The following is a 6,123-nucleotide window of genomic DNA, read 5'->3' on the forward strand; positions in this document are numbered from 1 at the left end:
AAACACACGAGGGATGCTGGGTATATAAGTGAGAAACTCTTACTCCTTAGTGATGCACTTTAAAGCCGTGCGAGCCTGGTCCCAAAGCGGACAGTATCACTAGAGGGTTGGGGAGTTCAGGGGTCTCTCGAGCCTTGAGGGTTTGGGATGCCTGTCGCAGCTAGGGCCTTGGGTCGGGTCGTGACACTTAGTTGCTTGAAAATGGTTAAGTGTAGGAACTTTAAAGGGGATTTTTTATTTTGAATGTGGTTTGGTTTTGATACTTAGTCACTTGAAAATGGTTAATTGTGGGGACTTTAAAGGGGATTTTTTGTTTTGAATGTGGTTTAGTTGGTGACTTAGTTACTTGAAAATGGTTAAGTGTAGGGACTTTAAAGGGGATTTTTTATTTTCAATGTAGTTTGGTTGGTGACTTAGTTACTTGAAAATGGTTAAGTGTCGGGACTTTGAAAGGAATTTTTTATTTTGAATGTGGTTTGTTTGGTGACTTAGTTACTTGAAAATGGTTAAGTATAGGGACTTTAAAGGTGATTTTTTGTTTTGAATGTGGTTTGGTTGTTGACTTAGTTACTTGAAAATGGTTAAGTGGAGGGACTTTAAAGGAGATTTTTTGTTTTGAATGTGGTGTGGTTTGGTTGGTGACTTAGTTACTTGAAAATGGTTAAGTGTAGGGACTTTAAAGGAGATTTTTTGTTTTGAATGTAGTTTGTTTGGTGACTTAGTTACTTGAAAATGGTTAAGTGTAGCGACTTTAAAGGGGATTTTGTGTTTTGAATGTGGTGTGGTTTGGTTGGTGACTTAGTTACTTGAAAATGGTTAAGTGTAGGGACTTTAAAGGAGATTTTTTGTTTTGAATGTGGTTGATTTGGTGACTTAGTTACTTGAAAATGGTTTAGTGTAGCGACTTTAAAGGGGATTTTGTGTTTTGAAAGTAGTTATGTTTGGTAAGTTGGTAGGTTGAAAATGATAAGTGTAGGGACTTTAAAGGTGTTTTTTATTTTGAAAGTGGTTATGTTTGATGAGTTGGTAGGTGAAAATGGTTAAGTGTAGGGACTTTAAAGGTGTTTTTTTGTTTTGAATGTGGTTATGTTTGGTGAGTTGGTAGGTTGAAAATGATTAAGTGTAGGGACTTTATAATTGTTTTTTTGTTTTGAAAGTGCTTATGTTTGGTGATAATTGAATTTTTGTGACTTGATCTAATTAGTTGAATCTGATTGATTGCGCAAATGAAACCTAATTATAGCTGGATATATCAACGGAACAATGATAATAGAATGGGTATTAAGGAGGACTTTATTAAAGGTGTCAAACGATTTACTGAACATGCTAAGACACTTGATGTTTTGACATGTTTTCGGGCTATTCGTTGTCCTTATGCTAGATGTGATGGTATAAATCTTGTAAATGAAGAATATGTAAAGGAACATCTTTATAGAAAGGGGTTTTACAAGGACTTTTTAAGATTGCATGGTATTCATGGTGATGTTGTGCAAAATAACTTTATTGTTGGAGAAAGTAGTAGGTCTGCAGGGTATAATGAATATCAAGATACTAGGATGACAGAAATGGTGCACGATGCTTTTGAGATGCAATATGGGAGTGACTTTAGGGAAAATGTCAAAGATGTTCCTAATAGAGAAGCAGGCAAATTCTATGAACAATTGCATGCTGCTAGTCATCCTTACTTTGACGGGTGTTCACACTCTCGTTTGTTTATTGTTGTTAGATTATTAAGTATTAAACCTGATTAGAATATTGCTGAAGGAGGAATGGACTCAATGATAGACCTTATTAAAGAGTTAGTTGACCCCAGCTTAGAGGTTCCTGATTCTTTCTATAAGGCAAAAATATTGGTGTCAAAGTTAGGTCTCTCCTCGGTTAGAATTGATTGTTGTGAAAATGGCTGCATGTTATACTTTAAGGAAGATGCTAACCTAGAGTCCTGTAAGTTTTGTCAGCACCCTCGATATAAGTGTGATTCTAGTGGAAATCAAATTGTTATTAAGTCGATGCGTTATTTACCTCTAATACCAATGTTGAAGAGGTTGTATGCTTTAAACAGCTCAGCTCCTCATATGAGATGGCATAGTGAAAATAGAAGGCCCACTGGTGTTATATGCCATTGATCTGATGGAGAGGCTTGGAAGAATTTTGATGCAACTTATCCAGATTTTGCAGCTGAGCCACGAAATATTTGTTTGAGATTATTTGCGGATGGCTTCTCTCCTTTTTCAGTTGGTGCTGCACCATATTCATGTTGGTCTGTATTTATCACCCATTAAATCTTCCTTCTGAAATATTGATGACTAGTCCCTATATATTTCTGAATTGTGTTGTTCCTGGCCTGCGTAATCCAAAAAGCGAAATAGACGTCTACTTGCAACCTTTGATTAATGAACTTCAAATTTTATGGCATGAGGAGGCTGATACTTGGGACATCTCACTTAAACAGAATTTCAATCTGCATGTCTATCTAATGTGGACTGTTAATGATTTTCCTTCTTATGGAATGTTGTCTGGGTGGATGATAGCTGGAAAGCTGGCTTATCCATACTGCATGGAAAAAACAAAATCTTTCACATTGAGACATGGCAGGAAAAATTCATGGTTTGATTGTCATCGTTGTTTCTTGCCACCTGATCATGAATTTAGGAGACTCAAGAATGCATTTAGAAGTAATAGAAGGGAATATGATGGTCCACCTCCAAGGCTGTCTGGTCATGACATCTGTAAAATAGTTTAGGATTTGCCTAAAGCTAGCGAGGAACCATTATACAGGCTTGATGGATATGGCGTTTCACATAACTGGACTAAGCAAAGTATATTTTGGGAGTTAGAATATTGGCCAGATAGTTTACTTAGAAATAATGTTAATGTCATGCATACTGAGAAGAACTATTTTGACAACTTGTTCAACATAGTTATGGATGTCACCTACAAAATAAAGGATAATCCCAAGGCCAGACTTGACTTACCAGAATATTGCAAACGCAGAGAATTACACTTACAGGAGGGCTCCAATGGTAATGTTCTTAAGCCCAAGGCTAGTTTTACATTCAAGTTGGACCAAAAGTGTCAAATATGTGTGTGGGTCCAAAGTTTGAAGATGCTAGATGGATATGCCTCAAATTTGGGAAAGAGGGTTGATATGGCATAAGGAATCTTACGTGGAATGAAAAGCCATGATTGTCGTATTTTCATGGAAAAATTACTTCTAATTGTTTTTATTGGTTTACCTGAAAACATATGGAAACCAATAGAAAATATCAGTTTGTTCTTTAAAGACTTATATGCCACCATATTAAAAAAAGAAAATCTGGCGCGAATGGAAAGTAATATTGTTGTTATCACCAACAAGCTGGAGAAGATTTTTCCACTAGCGTTCTTCAATGTGATGGAACATCTTTCTATTCACCTTGTGCACGAAGCTCGGCTAGGCGGTCCAGTTCAAACTAGGTAGATGTATCCATTCGAATGGTAAGCAATTGCAACATATTTAAATTCATACATATCTTTTTTAAATATAGTAAACATCTAATCTTAAGATTGTGCAGGGCAATTGGAAAATTAAAAAGGGGTCCCAAAAACAAAAATAGGGTGGAAGGCTTTATAGTTGAGGCATATCTTGCAAGAGAAACATCTCAATTTTGTTCATACTACTTTCATAATGAAGTTTCTTGTTCAAGAAACCGACCGAATCGTCATCAGGATGATGTGAATAAGCCTTATTTGCAACCGATATCAATTTTCTATCAATCTAGTTGTAAGTCTAAAAAGACCATACGTCGCTGGCTCACTCCCACGGAGCGCAAATCTACAGCTTTGTATGTCTTGCTGAATTGCTCGGAAGTTGAGCCCTTTCTGAAGTAAGAAGATTAAAATTTTAACATATCTTATTTGTTTACATATTTCCTTATAGAAACTAATTGTGTTTCTCATGTTGGTTCTTCAGTTCATTTAAGACTCAATTCTACAAAAATCAAGTGTATGCATCCTTACATGGTTTACATATGAGGTTTGTAAGTGTATTAATATTTTTATAAATTTTAAACATTTACACATTCCTCAACTAACATATATATATATAAATATATATATATATATATATATGTATGTATGTATGTGTATGTGTATAATATTTTTAGATACACCAGTCACCAAATGCAGCCGCATATGATCAACTCTTGAGAGATATTTCTTTGGGTCCAATTGAAGCTCATGCAATGTCCCATTACACAGTAAATGGGTTCAAATTTTTCATCGAACAATACTCCAGAACAAGGAAAACAAACAATAGTGGTGTTTGGGTTAAGGGTAATGATGATGTTGATTACTTTGGCATCATACATGAGATCTTAGAACTGGAGTATGTTGGTTACCCAATAAAAAAAGATACTCTCTTTCGATGTAAGTGGTTTGATCCAAGCACAAGAGACATAAGAGTACATAAGGAGCATAACATCATTAAAGTGAAGCACAATAGGTCGTATTCTATTTACGATCCATTTCTTATTGCGCAAAATGCCAAATAAGTGTATTATGCTGTATTATGCCCCTTATCTATTGCGTAGTGATAAGTCTGATTGGTGGGCTGTAATCAAAACAAAGATGTGCTGGAGACTGCGTATCAAAATTAAATGCAAATTGATCACCAGCTAGTGGACGTTGACTTAGTGGATACTTTGAATCACTCAGAAAATATATTTAAAGAAGTTAATATTGCGGAAGAAGAGGATGAGTGGGTAGGAGATGAGGAAACTTCCGAAGAGGGTGAATGGTTTAGTGAAGAGTCTTCAGAAGAGGAGGATTAGTTTCTGTAGGTTGTATTTATTATGTATTGATCATGTCTTTATACTTTATACTATATATTTACCTTTATGTTTCTTGTTTAAGATTGATATGTAATATACTGTTTAAGATTGTTGTTTTTGCTTTTCCATGATTTATATAGTAATAAAAATATTCTTTTCTATCTCGTGTTGTTGGAGCGATTTGAAATGTGAATTAGTAACTTGAAATTAGTTACTTGTAATATTTTCTTATAAATTCATTTTGTAGGAACTAACTACTTGTTAACTTTACATAATTTAGATGTCAGGCAGAGGTGACAAAGGTAAGGAAAAAGTTTTTCTTACAAAAGAAAAAAGAAAAAACAACCTCCGTCGTATAGACGACCGACAGGAATTCATATATCTGAGGATCGGTTTGCTGACGCGACAGCACGACCCTCATACTCTAGGTCATCTCAGTGGTCGGTTCCTACTCCTACGCATGTGGGTCCATTTCATGGGTCTATATCGACTCATTTTTCTCCTGTCAGCGTGCTGCCGCCATCGCAGTACTAGCGGACGACCGCTGGCCCAGCCAAAGTACTACCATCGTCAGTACCCTCCTGTAGCAGTCATGCAGCTTCGCATAGTGGTTCTGCAGGATCTATTGGGTTGTCGGATCTTCATCTTGGAGGCACTCTATTTGGTGCTTTAGATCCGCCCACGCCAGTGTATCCACCATCACTTACTCCGCAGCCAGACAATAGAGATGATTTTGGGACGCGTTATCTTACTCCATATGCGACACAGGGTAAGATTTATAAATATAATAACATTATTCATTTTTTAATTACTATATTATTATGCTCTATGAAATTATTGTTTGATCTTGTGTTGTAGGTTTAGGCCAGATGCTGGAGTTGGACAAACTGCGAGAAAATACATTTGTCGAAACTTCAATGACTACTAAACCAGTTGACAAAAGGTTTCATAAATTGACAGGGAAAGAATGTTTCAAAAATTTAATGTACAGAATTAATTTATCGACTACTTAACACTTTGTTAGAATAAAAAAGTGGATATTATATTTTTATTTTTGTTTTAGAAATTTTACTGGTGGGATGACACGAATGCATGTTTTATAAAGAGAAACTTTTTCAGAAGATGTAGATCCAGATTTAACGGTCTATTGGATTATGCCCGAACCAACTTAGTACGACCTGACTAGATTAGAGAAACCTTATGGCAACAGTATATTTGCTATTGAAATAGTGAAAAATATCAATTGCTGAGGGACAAAGGAAAGAAATCTCGGGCATCATCCAGGGGTGGCTCCCTATATACTGCAGGTGCC

Source organism: Capsicum annuum, unplaced genomic scaffold (assembly GCF_002878395.1).
Source record: "Capsicum annuum cultivar UCD-10X-F1 unplaced genomic scaffold, UCD10Xv1.1 ctg78040, whole genome shotgun sequence".
NCBI lineage: Eukaryota > Viridiplantae > Streptophyta > Magnoliopsida > Solanales > Solanaceae > Capsicum > Capsicum annuum.